Here is a 17,664-nt window from a genome sequence, read left to right on the forward strand (position 1 = left end):
GTACCCGGCTACTTTCAACACCCTTTACTGCACTGATATTTTTCCCTCCGTTTTTCTTTTTTCTTTTTTTTTTTTTTTTTTGGATGTTCCGTCAATACCCGCCAGCCTTTAAGAGACATCATGCAGCCAGACATCTCGGATTGCGGCCACACCGTCCTGAACGTGCCCGATCTCGTCATATCTCGGAAGCTAAACGGGGCAGGACCTGGTCAGTACTTGAATGTGAGACCTCCTGGAAATACCTGGTGCTGCAAGCTTTTACGTCTCCTGGGTAACTTTATTGTAGCTCTTAATACTCTCTATCTGTCTGGAGGAGATATAATTGAAGTATTGTACACGTACCCAGCTACTGTCAACACCCTTTGCTGCACTGATATTTTTCCATCCATTTTTCTTTTTTCTTTTTTTTTTTTTTTTTTTTTGCTGGAAGTTCCGTCAATACCCGCCAACCTTTAAGAGACATCATGCAGCCAGGCCTCTCGGCTTGTGGCCACACAGTCCTGAATGCGCCCGATCTCGTCAGATCACGGAAGCTAAACGGGGCAGGGCCTGGTCAGTACTTGGATTGGAGACCTCCAAGAAATACCAGGTGCTGCAAGCTTTTTACGTCTCCTGGGTAACTTCATCGTAGCTCTTAATACTCTCTTTCTGTCTGCAGGAGATATAATTGAAGAATTGTACACGTACCCAGCTGCTTTCAACACCCTTTGCTGCACTGATATTTTTCCCTCCATTTTTCTATTTTTTTTTTTTTTTTTTCTTGCTGGAAGTTCCATCAATTCCCTCCAGCGTTTAAGAGACATCATGCAGCCAGGCCTCTTGGCTTGCAACCACACCGTCCTGAACGCGCCCCATTTCGTCAGATCTCGGAAGCTAAACGGGGCAGGGCCTGGTCATTACTTGAATGTGGGACCTCCTGGAAATACCTGGTGCTGCAAACTTTTTACGTCTCCTGGGTAACTTTATCGTAGCTCTTAATACTCTCTATGTGTCTGGAGGAGATATAATTGATGTATTGTACACGTACCAGGCTACTTTCAACACCCTTTGCTGCACTGATATTTTTCCCTCCATTTTTATTTTTTTTATTTTTCTTGCTGGAAGTTCAGTCAATACCCGCCAGCCTTTAAGAGACATCATGCAGCCAGGCCTCTTGGCTTGCGGCCACACCGTCCTGAACGCGCCCGATCTCGTCAGATCTCGGAAGCTAAACGGGGCAGGACCTGGTCAGTACTTGAATGTGAGACCTCCTGGAAATACCAGGTGCTGCAAGCTTTTTACGTCTCCTGGGTAACTTCATCGTAGCTCTTAATACTCTCTTTCAGTCTGGAGGAGATATTATTGAAGAATTGTACACGTACCCGGCTACTTTCAACACCCTTTGCTTGCTCTGATATTTTTCCCTCCATTTTTCTTTTTTCTTTTGTTCTTTGCTGGAAGTTCCGTCAATACCCTCCAGCCTTTAAGAGACATCATGCAGCCAGACCTCTTGGCTTGCAGCCACACCGTCCTGAACGTGCCCGATCTCGTCAGATCTCGGAAACTAAACGGGGCAGGGCCTGGTCAGTACTTGGATGGAAGACCTCCTGGAAATACCAGGTGCTGCAAGCTTTTTACGTCTCCTGGGTAACTTCATCGTAGCTCTTAATACTCTCTTTCAGTCTGGAGGAGATATTATTGAAGAATTGTACACATACCCGGCTACTTTCAACACCCTTTGCTGCACTGATATTTTTCCCTCCATTTTTCTTTTTTCTTTTGTTCTTTGCTGGAAGTTCCGTCTATACCCTCCAGCCTTTAAGAGACATCATGCAGCCAGGACTCTCGGCTTGCGGCCACACCGTCCTGAACGCGCCCGATCTCGTCAGATCTCGGAAGCTAAACGGGCCAGGGCTTGGTCAGTACTTTAATGGGTGACCTCCTGGAAATACCTGGTGCTGCAAGCTTTTTACGTCTCCTGGGTAACTTCATCGTAGCTCTTAGTACTCTCTTTCTGTCTGGAGGAGATATATTTGAAGTATTGTACACGTACCCGGCTACGTTCAACACCCTTTGCTGCACTGATCTTCTTCCCTCCATTTTTCTAATTATTTATTAATTTTTTTTTGCTGGAAGTTCCGTCAATACCCTCCAGCCTTTAAGAGACATCATGCAGCCAGACCTCTTGGCTTGCAGCCACACCGTCCTGAACGCGCCCGATCTCGTCAGATCTCGGAAACTAAACGGGGCAGGGCCTGGTCAGTACTTGGATGGAAGACCTCCTGGAAATACCAGGTGCTGCAAGCTTTTTACGTCTCCTGGGTAACTTCATCGTAGCTCTTAATACTCTCTTTCAGTCTGGAGGAGATATTATTGAAGAATTGTACACGTACCCGGCTACTTTCAACACCCTTTGCTTGCTCTGATATTTTTCCCTCCATTTTTCTTTTTTCTTTTGTTCTTTGCTGGAAGTTCCGTCAATACCCTCCAGCCTTTAAGAGACATCATGCAGCCAGGACTCTCGGCTTGCGGCCACACCGTCCTGAACGCGCCCGATCTCGTCAGATCTCGGAAGCTAAACGGGCCAGGGCTTGGTCAGTACTTTAATGGGTGACCTCCTGGAAATACCTGGTGCTGCAAGCTTTTTACGTCTCCTGGGTAACTTCATCGTAGCTCTTAATACTCTCTATCTGTCTGGAGGTGTTATAATTGAGGAATTGCACACGTACCCAGCTACATTCAACAGCCTTTGCTGCACTGATATTTTTACCTCCATTTTTCTTTTTTTATGTTTTTCTTTGCTGGAAGTTCTGTCAATACCCGCCAGCCTTTAAGAGACATCATGCAGCCAGGCATCTCGGCTTGCGGCCACACCGTCCTGAACGCGCCCGATCTCGTCAGATCTTGGAAGCTAAACGGGGCAGGGCCTGGTCACTACTTGGATGGGTGACCTACTGGAAATACCAGGTGCTGCAAGCTTTTTCGTCTCCTGGGTAACTTCATCGTAGCTCTTAGTACTCTCTTTCTGTCTGGAGGAGATATATTTGAAGTATTGTACACGTACCCGGCTACTTTCAACACCCTTTGCTGCACTGATCTTTTTCCCTCCATTTTTCTAATTATTTATTAATTTTTTTTTGCTGGAAGTTCCGTCAATACCCTCCAGCCTTTAAGAGACATCATGCAGCCAGACCTCTTGGCTTGCAGCCACACCGTCCTGAACGCGCCCGATCTCGTCAGATCTCGGAAACTAAACGGGGCAGGGCCTGGTCAGTACTTGGATGGAAGACCTCCTGGAAATACCAGGTGCTGCAAGCTTTTTACGTCTCCTGGGTAACTTCATCGTAGCTCTTAATACTCTCTTTCAGTCTGGAGGAGATATTATTGAAGAATTGTACACGTACCCGGCTACTTTCAACACACTTTGCTGCACTGATATTTTTCCCTCAATTTTTCTTTTATCTTTTTTTTTTTTGCTGGAAGTTCCGTCAATACCCGCCAGACTTTAAGAGACATCATGCAGCCAGGCATCTTGGCTTGCGGCCACACCGTCCTGAACGTGCCCGATCTTGTCAGATCTCGGAAGCTAAACAGGGCAGGGCCTGGTCAGTACTTGGATGGGTAATCTCCTGGAAATACCAGGTGCTGCAAGCTTTTTCGTCTCCTGGGTAACTTCATCGTAGCTCTTAATACTCTCTTTCTGTCTGGAGGAGATATAATTGAAGTATTGTACACGTACCCGGCTACTTTCAACACCCTTTGCTGCACTGATATTTTTCCCTTCATTTTTCTTTTTTCTTTTGTTCTTTGCTGGAAGTTCCGTCAATACCCTCCAGCCTTTAAGAGACATCATGCAGCCAGACCTCTTGGCTTGCAGCCACACCGTCCTGAACGCGCCCGATCTCATCAGATCTCAAAAGCTAAACGGGACAGGGCCTGGTCAGTACTTGGATGGGTGACCTCCTGGAAATACCAGGTGCTGCAAGCTTTTTACGGCTCCTGGGTAACTTCATCGTAGCTCTTAATACTCTCTTTCTGTCTGGAGGAGATAAATTTGAAGAATTGTACAAGTACCCGAATACTTTCAACTCCCTTTGCTGCACTGATATTTTTCCCTCCATTTTTCTTTTACTTTCTTATTTTTTCTGGAAGTTCGTCAATACCCGCCAGCCTTTAAGAGACATCATGCAGCCAGGCCTCTTGGCTTGCGGCCACACCGTCCTGAACGCGCCCGATCTTGTCAGATCTTAGAAGCAAAACGTGGCAGGGCCTGGTCATTATTTGGATGGGTGACATCCAGGAAATACCAGGTGCTGCAAGCTTCTTACGTCTCCTGGGTAACTTCATCGTAGCTCTTAATACTCTCTTTCTGTCTGGAGGAGATATAATTTAAGTATTGTACACGTACCCAGCTACTGTCAACACCCTTTGCTGCACTGATATTTTTCCATCCATTTTTCTTTTTTTTTTTTTTTTTTTTTTTGCTGGAAGTTTCATCAATACCCGCCAACCTTTAAGAGACATCATGCTGCCAGGCCTCTCGGCTTGTGGCCACACTGTCCTGAATGCGCCCGATCTCGTCAGATCTCGGTAGCTAAACGGGGCAGGGCCTGGTCAGTACTTGGATGGGTGAACTACTAGAAATACCAGGTGCTGCAAGCTTTTAACGTTTCCTGGGTAACTTCATCGTAGCTCTTAATACTCTCTTTCAGTCTGGAGGATAAATAATTGAAGAATTGTACACGTACCCGGCTACATTCAACACCCTTTGCTGCACTGATATTTTTCCCTCCATTTTTCATTTTTCTTTTTTTTTCTGCTGGAAGTTCCGTCAATACCCGCCAGCCTTTAAGAGACATCATGCAGCCAGGCCTCTTGGTTTGCGGCCACACCGTCCTGAACGCGCCCAATCTCATCAGATCTCGGAAGCTAAACGGGACAGGGTCTGGTCAGTATTTGGGTGGGTGACCTCCTGGAAATACCAGGTGCTGCAAGCTTTTTACGTCTCCTGGGTAACTTCATCGTAGCTCTTAATACTCTCTTTCAGTCTGGAGGAGATATAATTGAAGTATTGCACACGTACCCGGCTACTTTCAACACCCTTTGCTGCACTGATATTTTTCCATCCATTTTTCTTTTTCTTTTTTTTTTTTTCTGCTGGAAGTTCCGTCAATACCCGCCAACCTTTAAGAGACATCATGCAGCCAGGCCTTTCGGCTTGTGGCTTCACCGTCCTGAATGCGCCCGATCTCGTCAGATCTCGGAAGCTAAACGGGGCAGGGCCTGGTCAGTACTTAAATGGGAGACCTCCTGGAAATACCAGGTGCTGCAAGCTTTTTACTTCTCCTGGGTAACTTTATCGTAGCTCTTAATACTCTCTTTCTGTCTGGAGGAGATATAATTGAGGTATTGTACACGTAGCCGGCAACTTTCAACACCCATTGCTGCACTGATATTTTTGCCTCCATTTTTCTTTTTCTTTTTTTTTTTCTGCTGGAAGTTCCGTCAATACCCACCAACCTTTAAGAGACATCATGCAGCCAGGCGTCTTGAATTGTGGCCACACCGTCCTGAATGCGTCCGATCTCGTCAGATCTCGGAAGCTAAATGGGGCAGGGCCTGGTCAGTACTTGGATGGGTGACCTCCTGGAAATACCAGGTGCTGCAAGCTTTTTACTTCTCCTGGGTAACTTTATCGTAGCTCTTAATACTCTCTTTCTGTCTGGGGGAGATATAATTGAAGTATTGTACACGTACCCGGCAACTTTCAACACCCTTTGCTGCACTGATATTTTTGCCTCCGTTTTTCTTTTTTTTTTTTTTTTTGCTAGAAGTTCCGTCAATACCCGCCAGCCTTAAAGAGACATCATGCAGCCAGGCCTCTTGGCTTGCGGCCACACCGTCCTAAACGCCCCCAATCTCGTCAGATCTCGGAAGCTAAACGGGGCAGGGCCTGGTCAGTACTTGGATTGTTGACCTCCTGGAAATACCAGGTGCTGCAAGCTTTTTACGTCTCCTGGGTAACTTCATCGTAGCTCTTAATACTCTCTTTCAGTCTGGAGGAGATATAATTGAAGAATTGTACACGTACCCGGCTACTTTCAACACCCTTTCCTGCACTGATATTTTTCCCTCCATTTTTCTATTTTTTTTTTTTTTTTTTTATGCTGGAAATTCCGTCAATACCCGCCAGCCTTTAAGAGACATCATTCAGCCAGGCGTCTCGGCTTGTGGCCACACCGTCCTGAACGCGCCCGATCTCGTCAGATCTCGGAAACTAAACGGGGCAGGACCTGGTCAGTACTTGGATGGGAGACCTCCTGGAAGTACCAGGTGCTGCAAGCTTTTTACGTCACCTGGGGAACTTCGTTGTAGCTTTTAATACTCTCTTTCTGTCTGGAGGAGATTTAATTGAAGAATTGTACACGTACCCGGCTACTTTCAACACCCTTTACTGCACAGATATTTTTCCCTCCATTTTTCTTTTTTCGTTTTTTTTTGCTGGAAGTTCCGTCAATACCCTCCAGCCTTTAAGAGACATCATGCAACCAGGCCTCTTGGCATGCGGACACATTGTCCCGAATGCGCCCGATCTCATCAGATCTCGGAAGCTAAACGGGGCAGGGCCTGGTCAGTACTTGAGTGTGAGAACTCGTGGAAATACCTGGTGCTGCAAGCTTTTTACGTCTCCTGGGTAACTTCATCGTAGCTCTTAATACTCTCTTTCTGTCTGGAGGAGATATAATTGAAGAATTGTACACGTACCCGGCTACTTTCGACAGCCTTTGCTGCACTGATATTTTTCCCTCCATTTTTCTTTTTTTTGCTTGAAGTTCCGTCAATACCCGCCAGCCTTTAAGAGACATCATGCAGCCAGGCTTTTTGGCTTGCGGCCACACCGTCCTGAACGAGCCCGATCTTGTCATATCTTGGAAGCAAAACGTGGCAGGGCCTGGTCAGTATTTGGATTGGTGACCTCCTGGAAAAACTAGGTACTGCAAGCTTATTACGTCTCTTGGGTAACTTCATCGTAGCTGTTAATAATCTCTTTCTGTCTGGTGGAGATACAATTGAAGAAATGTACACGTACCCGGCAACTTTCTAACACCCTTTGCTGCACTGATATTTTTCCCTCCATTTTTCTTTTTTCTTTTTTTTTTGCTGGAAGGTCCGTCAATACCCGCCAGCCTTTAAGAGACATCAGGCAGCCAGGCTTCTCGGTTTGCGGCCACACCGTCCTGAACGCGCCCGATCTCGTCAGATCTCGGAAGCTAAACGGGACAGGGCCTGGTTAGTGCTTGAATGGGTGACCTCCTGGAAATACCAGCTGCTGCAAGCTTTTTACGTCTACTGGGTAACTTCATCGTAGCTCTTAATACTCTCTTTCTGTCTGGAGGAGATATAATTGAAGAATTGTACACGTACCCGGCTACTTTCAACACCCTTTGCTGCACTGATATTTTTCCCTCCATTTTTCTTTTTTCTTTTTTTTTTGCTGGAAGTTCCGTCAATACCCTCCAGCCTTTAAGAGACATCATGCAGCCAGGCCTCTTGGTTTGCGGCCACACCGTCCTGAACGCGCCCGATCTCGTCATATCTCAGATTCTAAACAGGGCAGGGCCTGGTCAGTACTTGGATGGGTGACCTCCTGGAAATACCAGGTGCTGCGAGCTTTTTACGTCTCCTGGGTAACTTCATCGTAGCTCTTAATACTCTCTTTCAGTCTGGAGGAGATATAATTGAAGAATTGTACACGTACCCGGCTAATTTCAACACCCATTGCTGCACTAATATTTTTCCCTCCATTTTTCTTTTTTCTTTTTTTTTTTGCTGGAAGTTCCGTCAATACCCTCCAGCCTTTAAGACACATCATGCAGCCTGGCGTCTCGGCTTGCGGCCACACCGTCCTGAACGCGCCCGATCTCGTCAGATCTCGGAAGCTAAACGGGGCAGGACCTGGTCAGTACTTGAATGTGAGACCTCCTGGAAATACCTGGTGCTGCAAGCTTTTACGTCTCCTAGGTAACTTTATCGTAGCTCTTAATACTCTCTATCTGTCTGGAGGAGATATAATTGAAGTATTGTACACGTACCCAGCTACTGTCAACACCCTTTGCTGCACTGATATTTTTCCATCCATTTTTCTTTTTTTTCTTTTTTTTTTTTTTTTTTCTGCTGGAATTTCCGTCAATACCCTCCAGCCTTTTAGAGACATCATGCAGCCAGGCCTCTTGGCTTGTGGCCACACCGTCCTGAACTTGCCCGATCTCGTCAGACCTTGGAAACTAAACGGGCCAGGGCCTGGTTAGTACTTGGATGGGTGACCTCCAGGAAATACCAGGTGATGCAAGCTTTTTACGTCTCCTGGGTAACTTCATCGTAGCTCTTAATACTCTTTATCTGTCTGGTGGAGATATAATTGAAGTATTGTACACTTTGTCTTAGGGACAGTCTGGCTAGCAGTGACTGAGTGGTTGACAGACGACAAGCAACGGAATGTACGTGCTCTGTGATGTCATAGCAGTCAGCTGAGAGAGGCTCGTGATGTCATCGCTGAGCTGTCTGTCTGTCTGTCTGTCTCTCTCTCTCTCTTTCTCTCTCTCTCTCTCTCTCTCTTCCTCTCAATTCAATTCATTTGTATTGTCAAAGCAATTGGACATACATACATACATATATATATATATATATATATATATATATATATATATATATACATACATACATACATCCATACATGCTAGAAAGTCATTACTATGTTATCTTAAAGGCTAACTAAGCAGAACATATATCATTATAGAACAGAGTTCATAGGTCAACACATGGTTTTAGGGAACAGGCACGTAGGTCATACCGTTTGACATTGTCTCCAAGGTTCTCATCGTAAATAACAAACAGAAATCAAACTATCTTCTGGGCTGACCTTCTAGCTTGACCGTATCTTTCTTAAGTATACAAGAGAGAAAAACAGGTGTAAGAAAATAATTTCTAATTTTCCTTCTACACATATATACATACATACATACATATGTAGCGTTATGTTGGGTGTATTTGGATAAGAGCATTTGGGCTCTGAGCTGAAGCACTGTTCTAAAGAAGACCTCTCCCCCCCCAAAGTTATCAGATTTCCTTAGCTCATCAGCTTGGAACTGGTTTGCATCAAAGTGACAGTTTTGGGGAGGATGGCACCGAGAAGAGGCCAAATAGTTTGGAATTCTGCTATGAGATGTCTGGAGAAAGGGGCCTGTAGGTGATAAAAACTCTTTGAAGTGGATGAGAGCCGAAATCCCGACATAGAGCTACGAACCCAGGCCAACCGGCATTTCCAAAAGATGGCATGGATTGACATCAGTCATAAATAAAGCCTCCCTCCAATAGGACACTGGGGGCTGAAACCGAAATCCAATCTCAAGAACTCAGGGACCAATCACCTACTGATCTGACAGACTATAAGGAACAGCGGACAGTCTTTCTCTCTCTCTCTCTCTCACCTGAACCAGAAACTCGCTGCCACAGCTCAACCTGTAGCTCTGTTGCCAGAACCGGAATCAGAAACCAACCAAGTCTTTGCCGGCAACAGAAGAGTTAAACTGGGAGAAGGAGATTGAGCGAATAATTATTTTAAAGGACTTTATTAAATAAATAACTTTACAGACCCACCTGATCAGTGGAGTTTTACAGCTGGACAATTGACTAAGTCGACTGAATACCAAAGTGTCAGTCACTTAAATAGCTATTTGAGTCTTAAGAAACTTGACCCTTGGAACAAACAGGGCCCTGCTTTCCTCAAAGACTTCGTCTTCAAGTAACTACGGTGGAACCCTGCTTACAAAGAAGATTTTGTGCACAACCTTGGAGCCTTCAAACCAATGGAAAATCTGTTTGGAAAAGACTCTACATTGGCGAAACCCCAACTTCCAGGTGCATCGACTGAGTGGAAGTTCTTGGACAAAGCCGAACCGGACTGCCTTTGTTCCAAACCACACGGACCTCGTGCCGTGTGCTGTTATCTGAGCCCGAAGCCAGAGAGGCCTCTCTGCGACGAAGTTCACATAAGTTTAACAGTTTGGAGTTTGTGATTCATGACATTTGAGAAATCAATTAGAAATGTTAATCTGTGATTCATAACTCTAGAATGTGTAATATCATTTAGTTTTCTTAAATATAAATGTGAGTTGCATTCAACTGTTTTGTTGATAATTTTAGAAATAAAATCTGTCAACGCCGAGAAATATCTTCTCATTCCTGTTTAACTGTTTAGTCTGAAATTGACACAAGTTAATAGACATTAGATTATTGGTGGCCCTGCCTATCCTTAATCATTGAATAATAATCAGTTAAGGGAAATTGTGGTAACAAATAGGATCTTTCTCGGCACCTAAACGTAAATGAGACTGATATATATATAACGAGAAGTTACCTGACATAAATACTAACCTGCGTAGTTATTTAATGTCTGACTAATAATACTAACGAGAGACTCACCTTCGTCTTACTAACCGGTATTGTAGTCAATGTGTTTATAACCTTTTTTGTTTAACGATTTGTTAAACGGAATGTACGTGCTCTGTGATGTCATAGCAGTAAGCTGAGAGAGGCTCGTCATGTCATCGCTGAGCTGGCTGGCTGGCTCTGTGTGTGTGTGTGTGTGTGTGTGTGTGTGTGTCTCTCTGTCTGTCTGTCTGTCTGTCTCTCTCTCTCTCTCTTACTCTCTCTCTCTCCCTCTCAATTCAATTCATTTGTATTGTCAAAGCAATTGGACATGCATACATACATACATACATATATATGGAAAATAAACAATATGTGTACATCTCTTTCTGCATTAGTGGTGCCCTCACAGATGTGCAAGTTACATGACAGACAGACAGACAGACACACACACACTTTCACACACAGACAGACAGACACAGACACACACAGACACACACACACATACTTTGACAGACAGACAGACAGACACACGCATATTATGGGTCTTTGTTGGGTAGTGAAATGGGTAGCATCAGTCGCAGTGTGGGTAATGTCAGGGAGCCAATCATAGTCCCCGTTATTTGCATATTGTGGCGCAAAGCATTCTGGGAAAAGCAACTAAACACGTTTAGTCATGTATTTGTCCATAGTTTACACATGAGATGAAAGAGACAGTATGACGTGTTGAGCACCTAGGATTCCTCATGTGTATGTGAGGGGCAGAGGAACCGGATCCCAAGTGTGCGTCCCAGGTGCTATAGGTTTCAAAGCATGCAGGGGAATAGGCACCCCACCCTGACACCTATAGAAGACTGGATAGGGAGATATAAATAGCAATGGGGAGACTCTTGTACTTGGTGTGGCTCTATCCATATAGTGGGGCCAGCAGGTGCAGCAATAGAAGCTCAGCCTGGGGAGACTGGATTTAGCATTTCCTCTCCATTTTGATAACTATCCATAATCATTTCTGCAAAATACTTCTATGATACCTATGTATGTTTTTTACTTGTACTATATTATACTATCAAGTATCAGTGTACACATACAATGTGACCTGTTACATTAATACAGAGGCCACGGAAGGCCAGATCACTAATAGCCACTGTCCCCTGATATTACACTTTTTTACAATCACTTTGGCACTCATTTCAGAATCTTGATGTCATTTTTCAAAACTCTAGACACTAAACTCACACCCGATGATCAAAATGCACATTTTTCAAAACTCTAACACTTTTTTACAATTGCTTGGATACAATACACATCAACCTCAGATCATTTGTTCATTGAACTAAAATGACACAACTTAACATCAAAGTATTACCATTTCAAAATGCAATTCACACATTACATCTGAGATCACTGTCTATTCATTTCATTACAAAGATCTAACTATCAATTGATACAGCTGCTCAAAATGATAAGTGACTGTTGCATTACTCTTAATGCATAATTTTATGGAAACTGACAAACAATATTCCATGTTTCGATCATGAAAGTTTCAGGATAATGAGATCCATTGACATCAATAAACGAGGAGCATGAACCAGTTGGACTACATTATCTATGGATGTAATATTTCATCATCATTCATCATCATGTAGCACTTTTCCACACCATGTTTGCAGTGTGGAAGGAAAGTTAGAATTTTTTTCTCTAATACCTGTTTTTCTCTCTTGTATACTTAAGAAAGATAAGGTCAAGCTAGAAGGTCAGGCCAGAAGGTAGTTTGATTTCTGTTTGTTATTTACGATGAGAATCTTGGAGACAATGTCAAACAGTATGATTGAAGTGCCTGCTCCCTAATCCATGTGTTGATCTATGAACTCTGTCCTATAATGATATAAATTCTGCTTAGCTAACTTTTAAGATAACATAGTAATGACTTTCTGATTATAACCAGCTCTTTGATTTTTGTGTATAAAAGCTCTGACTGTTAAAATGAAGGCAGAGCGACTTTGGGATCTACTTGAGTCACTGTTCCTCTCCACGCTGCGTGTATTAAAGGCATTGCAACTAACGCTCCAACCTGGTTGAAGATGATTGTTCTTCCACATCAGATTTGACATTACTGTATGTATGCAGGCCCTTGTAATTGCTTTTCCAATACTGCCAACTGGTTATTGATGATTGATTTCACATTGTGGTACGAGTATCGAGTGAAATGAGTGCTATCCACCCCAGCAACACAGTGATAACATGGAGCCGGCAAGTCATCCAGGTCACAATAGAGGTCAAGCAGTGGGAGGAGGAAGACGTGGTGGTCAAAGGAATGGAAGGGGACATGCACCCCTTCTGAGAGGTGGTCGTGGGCCTCGTCATAGAGGAGGGCTTAGGCCTCACCAGAGAGGCAGCCATGGGCCTCATTTGAGAGGTGTTGGGGGAACGTGGTAGAGGACAAGGCCACGGACCAGACAGCGGCAGCAACAGCAAATAGTGTCCAGTGAAATCCGAGAAATAGTTGTAGAGCATGTTGTAAATCATGGCATGACCATGACTGAGGCAGCTACAATGATTCAATCAAACCTCAGAATCAACTCAGGATCAACTGTGGCCTCAATCATCAGAAATTTCCGTACTGAGAAGCGGCAAGTCTTCAGCATGCACTAAACATTAGGCTACTCTCAATTGTCAAATGACTGTATACTGCATACCAATGTGTAGCACAGAGTATAGTGTGCCTTTTGAAAGAAATGCAGACAGAGTGAAGCAGCTGATGACTGAGTATGTTCAGGTATGTTCAGTTTCAAGATGCCTCTTGTGAAAAATGGTTGTGAGAACCTGAACCTGAACACAGGGCTGATGGAAATTTAGAAGTACAGTAATCAATCCTTTGTTTTGCTTTTTACACTAAGCCAGGTGAGGAACACTGCAGTTGACATTTTACTGTAGTTTTGTTCTTTTTTGTAGCTAATTATTGTTGCATGGATTCAAAGAAACCTATGGTGTGATTTGATTGTATTGCATCAATACATTTCAGATTTTGTTCAATGATTCCACTGTGTCTGTAGTATTCTCTCTACTAGTCCTTTTACAGTGATGTATTTATGTGTAGTACCATAATGAAACATGTATCACATATTTTGTACTACAATATTTAATGATTGTACGAACAACTACACAGTGAAACTATCGGTATCTTCTGTGTGGGTGATCTAAATAAATGTTACTATGGTATTTCATGATAAATGAATTATTTGAACCAACAAGTCTGCAAGTGCAAGGTTTCTTTAAAGATATGAATGCACAATGCAATGTTTTGAACATTGGACAGCCTGTGTTACAAGTGATGACCGTTTTGAGTTTTGTGTCTAGAGTTTTGAAAAATGACATCAAGGTTCTGAAATTAGTGACAAAGTGATTGTAAAAAACTGTATATTCATCCTATTTAATGTGCTCTTTTAAAATGTACTTTTCTTTTTTATGTTGCCATTTCTGTTCTACCAATGTTTCAGTTGTTAGCCAAAGATTGACAGAGTACATCTCATACACACAGGCCAGACAGCAAGGATTTCTTTTTGAAATTCAATTACAAATGCTGCATGAACTCATCAATACGATTAGAGCTCCTGAAAGCAATATAACTAACTCACTCTACAGCATCTCATTAGCAGTGAAAAGAAACCAAGAAAGTTGGGACAGTCGACTGTTTACCACTATGTAACATCACCTTTTCTTTTAATAACACTTATTAAGCACTTGGGCACTGAAGGCACCACTTGGTTAAGTTTAGCAAGCGGGATTTCCCCCCATTCATCCATTATGCATTTCCTCAGCTGCGCAACTGCACAGGGCCTTCGTTGTCTTAATTTGCACTTCATAGTGCGCCACACATTCTCAATTCGGAGACAGGTCAGGACTGCAGGCAGGCCATGCTAGCACCCGCACTCTCTGCCTACGCAACCATGCGCTTGTAATCTGGGCAGAATGTGGTTTGGCGTTATCCTGCTGAAAAATGCAGGGACGTCCCTGGAAAAGACGATGTCTGGATGGCAGCATATGTTGCTCCAAAATGTGTACATCTCTTTCTGCAAAAATGGTGCCCTCACAGATGTGCGAGTTACATGACAGACAGACACTCATACACACTGTCACACCCACACACACACACACACTTTCACAGACAGACACACGCACACACACTCACTTTCACACAGAGACAGACACACAAACACAGAGACAGACACACACACTTACAGACACACACACACACACTCACTTTCACACAGAGACACACAAACACATACACTTTCACACAGACACACACACACATACATACATACATATATAAGGAAAAGAAACAATACATTTAAAAATCACAAAAAAATGTAATAAAGTACAGAAAATCTAAATGTAATAAAATGTGATCTTTAATACACACAAATATGTATGGCTGGTCGGATGCGTCTTGGACTCGGGTTCCTCTTCATTACGTATAATGCTTTTGCCTTTTGCTATAGCTTTCCGTGGAGGGGATCGTGGGTGAGTTTGTACCATTCTTGGGAGGCTCTGCCTTGTTGGGGCGGAGCTGTGATCCAGGTGAACAGCAGATCGGACATAGGTGGGCATGTGGGCGGAGGAGGAAGGCCGGTCAAGCAAATAAGCTTGCTAAGGTACGCAGCAGCAGCAAGCAGCCCCACCATCCAGTCAGCCAGCCAGTCTGGCTGGCAGTGACTGAGTGGTTGACAGACGGCAAGCAACGGAATGTACGTGCTCTGTGATGTCATAGGAGTCACCTGAGAGAGATGTTTGTGATGTCATCGCTGAGCTGGCTGGCTCTGTGTGTCTTGCTGGCTGTGTGTGTGTGTGTGAGAGAGAGAGAGACTTTTTGACTTTTATCAGACTTCATTGCCTGTTTGCAACACGCAATAATTCATACAAAAGAAAATAAATAAATAAATAAAAAATAGTGTTCCCCTTTGTTTGTCTCCCCCCAACAAGCATTAACTCCGCCACTGATCTGTACACTTTTAAAGAAAGCAACCCAATACACACAACAAAACAACCATCAAATACTAAACCCTATAAATGAATTACATAATAAAAACCAACTCCCCGTCATACAATTCACAAAGGGCATCATTAATACACCAGACCTGTTCAAAACTCTCCAAATCATTCATCAGCCTGTAATAGTTAAACTCTAGTCTGACTCTGCACTTGACCAGCATGGCAAACACTCTCACTGCATCCTCACTGCCCTCCCCACACACTCTGTTCTTCCTAGTCTTATAGACGGCCATTTTAGCCTGGCCCAGCAAGAAGTTTACCAGCTGGTCCACATGTTTGGTCTTTCTGGTGTATCGCGCCCCTAAAATAAAAACCTTTGTGTTAAAAATCAGGTTAAGATCAGTAAAAAGACGAGTTAAAAGACTAAAAATGGGTGACAACCGAGAGCAAGTGCTGAAACAGTGAAACACGGTCTCTCTCTGAGCACAGAATGGGCAGGCGTCGGACACAGCAGGGTTAAGAACAGTAATAAAAGAATTGACAGCAATAATGGTGTGTAACACCCTCCACTGCAGATTGCCAGCTCTCTTATTGAGGGGGGCTTGTACAGGCTTCTCCAGGCGGGCGCAGTGTCTTCCCCCAGCCCCAGCCTGTAAAGTAATTTTAGGAATCACAAAGAAACAGTTGAAAGTGCTAAATAAGTATTTTGATGCACCATATTAATTTAGGAAATTTACATGTTGTTTTTCATCAGCTTCTGTATCTGATGGCTCCACATCACTGGCTGGATTGACAGCAACGACACTCTAAAAAAAGAAGTGTTAAGTTTGAGCATTCAGGACTTGTTTTGAAGATCCTGAATATCACTGGTCCACAATTTATCTGTGAAACTATGGGTTAATCTCCATATACAAAATACCTTTCACACACACTTTAAATTTACAACTAAATTCACATGTTGATGTCTTTCGTCAGCTTCTGTATTTGATGGCTCAATATAACTGGTTGCATTAACAGCAACGGCACACTACAAGAAAATAACATTATATTTAAACATTCAGGACTGGTTTAGCATCACCTCGAATATCCCTAGCCCTTGAGGTCGATTGTTATTGTGGTCTTCAAGACCAGTGCTTCTCAACCTTAGTCCTGGAGGAGGCCCACTGTCTGCTGATTTTCATTACAACAACATTGTAGGTTATATCAGTGACTGTGGTCCTAAAGTACCCCTATGCCTGCTGTTTTTTTTCCAGTTGAGCTCTTAATTACCTAATTGGCTTAACTGAAACCATTTAACCCTTTTCCCAGGTCTTTGGTTGTTGATGAGTTACAAAGAGCTGGATTGTGGCCCGCCATGACTGGAAGTGAAGAACACTCACTCTAGGCCTTTAACTTAATGTTCATATGTAGGGGCCTATCCATCTGATTTGTTTTTGCACATTTATTAACAGAAAAATTGATGGTATGTGAAATCATCTGAGCTGAAAAATATAATGTTCCACCAATAATAAAATAAATGTATTAATTAAAATTATAGAGATAATAGAATGTTCACAGATTATTAGTTCAGAAAACAAAATATTTTTTTATATCTTAAATAGAATTAACACTCAAATCAGTTGTAGGGTAAACAAGGTCTATTTTTTGGATTGATTTTATAATTATACATGTATGGCTGCATGAAGCTTACCTGAGAATCTGATATTTTAGTAACTTTGTTGCTTCTTGTTGGGTAGTCCACGTTTGCCTCCGTTCTTTTTCTGTAAATGTAAATCAAAAGGCAATAATTACATACTGTAATTAAAATACAAAAAGTATAAACATTGTATTATTATTTTTTTATCCTGTTTCTCCATCTCGATGCTGTTCTTTTTGGAATTGCATATCTAGGTTTACTTAAATACTGTTTATAAGATTGTAAACTCATCATCCAAATTTCTTCATTTGCCAAACTTTATGTAGTGCGCTTGCAGTTTCAGAAGAAGAAAAAAAACTGTAACAGATGGGATATGTAGTACTTTATACTCGAGTGGTCTATGCGATTACACCCTGTTGGTGTTATTAAGAACGCCAAGTACCAGAATGCAGAGCGGGACTGTTTTTTGTGCCGTGACTTGTCGGGGGAAAAACGCGCAGAAAAAACGGACGAGAAGGTGAAGGTAGTATGGCGGTGATGCACGCGTTGGTGAAGTGGGAAAGCGGGGTCGACAAAGACTCTTACAGCGTGATTCCCACTGCTTGCTTTCGCAATTTTGATTTATTCAG

The 17,664-nt window shown here is 43.1% G+C and overlaps 8 non-coding genes and 17 pseudogenes across 8 annotated transcripts; all 25 read left to right on the top strand.

The window, feature by feature from the left end:
• The first annotated feature begins 138 nt into the window (after positions 1 to 138).
• Positions 139 to 257, top strand: LOC136736578 (uncharacterized; annotated as a pseudogene).
• A 225-nt stretch (positions 258 to 482) lies between these two features.
• LOC136736593 (uncharacterized) lies at positions 483 to 601 on the top strand (annotated as a pseudogene).
• A 221-nt stretch (positions 602 to 822) lies between these two features.
• On the top strand, positions 823 to 941 carry LOC136736084 (uncharacterized; annotated as a pseudogene).
• Positions 942 to 1,156: 215 nt separating this feature from the next.
• Positions 1,157 to 1,275, top strand: LOC136736258 (uncharacterized; annotated as a pseudogene).
• Positions 1,276 to 1,492: 217 nt separating this feature from the next.
• Positions 1,493 to 1,611, top strand: LOC136736149 (5S ribosomal RNA). The gene has a single exon (XR_010811587.1). It is a non-coding gene; the product is annotated as a 5S ribosomal RNA (ribosomal RNA).
• Positions 1,612 to 1,827: 216 nt separating this feature from the next.
• LOC136736160 (5S ribosomal RNA) lies at positions 1,828 to 1,946 on the top strand. Its single transcript, XR_010811598.1, has one exon. It is a non-coding gene; the product is annotated as a 5S ribosomal RNA (ribosomal RNA).
• Positions 1,947 to 2,167: 221 nt separating this feature from the next.
• On the top strand, positions 2,168 to 2,286 carry LOC136736196 (5S ribosomal RNA). Its single transcript, XR_010811634.1, has one exon. It is a non-coding gene; the product is annotated as a 5S ribosomal RNA (ribosomal RNA).
• A 217-nt stretch (positions 2,287 to 2,503) lies between these two features.
• On the top strand, positions 2,504 to 2,622 carry LOC136736161 (5S ribosomal RNA). The gene has a single exon (XR_010811599.1). It is a non-coding gene; the product is annotated as a 5S ribosomal RNA (ribosomal RNA).
• Positions 2,623 to 2,839: 217 nt separating this feature from the next.
• LOC136736239 (uncharacterized) lies at positions 2,840 to 2,958 on the top strand (annotated as a pseudogene).
• A 220-nt stretch (positions 2,959 to 3,178) lies between these two features.
• On the top strand, positions 3,179 to 3,297 carry LOC136736197 (5S ribosomal RNA). Its single transcript, XR_010811635.1, has one exon. It is a non-coding gene; the product is annotated as a 5S ribosomal RNA (ribosomal RNA).
• Positions 3,298 to 3,514: 217 nt separating this feature from the next.
• Positions 3,515 to 3,633, top strand: LOC136736230 (uncharacterized; annotated as a pseudogene).
• Positions 3,634 to 3,848: 215 nt separating this feature from the next.
• On the top strand, positions 3,849 to 3,967 carry LOC136736134 (5S ribosomal RNA). Its single transcript, XR_010811572.1, has one exon. It is a non-coding gene; the product is annotated as a 5S ribosomal RNA (ribosomal RNA).
• A 215-nt stretch (positions 3,968 to 4,182) lies between these two features.
• Positions 4,183 to 4,301, top strand: LOC136736058 (uncharacterized; annotated as a pseudogene).
• A 221-nt stretch (positions 4,302 to 4,522) lies between these two features.
• Positions 4,523 to 4,641, top strand: LOC136736428 (uncharacterized; annotated as a pseudogene).
• Positions 4,642 to 4,857: 216 nt separating this feature from the next.
• On the top strand, positions 4,858 to 4,976 carry LOC136736147 (5S ribosomal RNA). Its single transcript, XR_010811585.1, has one exon. It is a non-coding gene; the product is annotated as a 5S ribosomal RNA (ribosomal RNA).
• Positions 4,977 to 5,195: 219 nt separating this feature from the next.
• On the top strand, positions 5,196 to 5,314 carry LOC136736214 (uncharacterized; annotated as a pseudogene).
• A 217-nt stretch (positions 5,315 to 5,531) lies between these two features.
• Positions 5,532 to 5,650, top strand: LOC136736320 (uncharacterized; annotated as a pseudogene).
• A 215-nt stretch (positions 5,651 to 5,865) lies between these two features.
• LOC136736491 (uncharacterized) lies at positions 5,866 to 5,984 on the top strand (annotated as a pseudogene).
• Positions 5,985 to 6,205: 221 nt separating this feature from the next.
• LOC136736256 (uncharacterized) lies at positions 6,206 to 6,324 on the top strand (annotated as a pseudogene).
• A 215-nt stretch (positions 6,325 to 6,539) lies between these two features.
• Positions 6,540 to 6,658, top strand: LOC136736415 (uncharacterized; annotated as a pseudogene).
• Positions 6,659 to 7,199: 541 nt separating this feature from the next.
• On the top strand, positions 7,200 to 7,318 carry LOC136736259 (uncharacterized; annotated as a pseudogene).
• Positions 7,319 to 7,533: 215 nt separating this feature from the next.
• LOC136736568 (uncharacterized) lies at positions 7,534 to 7,652 on the top strand (annotated as a pseudogene).
• A 216-nt stretch (positions 7,653 to 7,868) lies between these two features.
• On the top strand, positions 7,869 to 7,987 carry LOC136736268 (uncharacterized; annotated as a pseudogene).
• A 226-nt stretch (positions 7,988 to 8,213) lies between these two features.
• LOC136736448 (uncharacterized) lies at positions 8,214 to 8,332 on the top strand (annotated as a pseudogene).
• Positions 8,333 to 14,859: 6,527 nt separating this feature from the next.
• LOC136736113 (U5 spliceosomal RNA) lies at positions 14,860 to 14,974 on the top strand. Its single transcript, XR_010811552.1, has one exon. It is a non-coding gene; the product is annotated as a U5 spliceosomal RNA (small nuclear RNA).
• The last annotated feature ends 2,690 nt before the right edge of the window (positions 14,975 to 17,664 follow it).

The sequence above is a fragment of the Amia ocellicauda genome, unplaced genomic scaffold (assembly GCF_036373705.1).
Source record: "Amia ocellicauda isolate fAmiCal2 unplaced genomic scaffold, fAmiCal2.hap1 HAP1_SCAFFOLD_46, whole genome shotgun sequence".
NCBI lineage: Eukaryota > Metazoa > Chordata > Actinopteri > Amiiformes > Amiidae > Amia > Amia ocellicauda.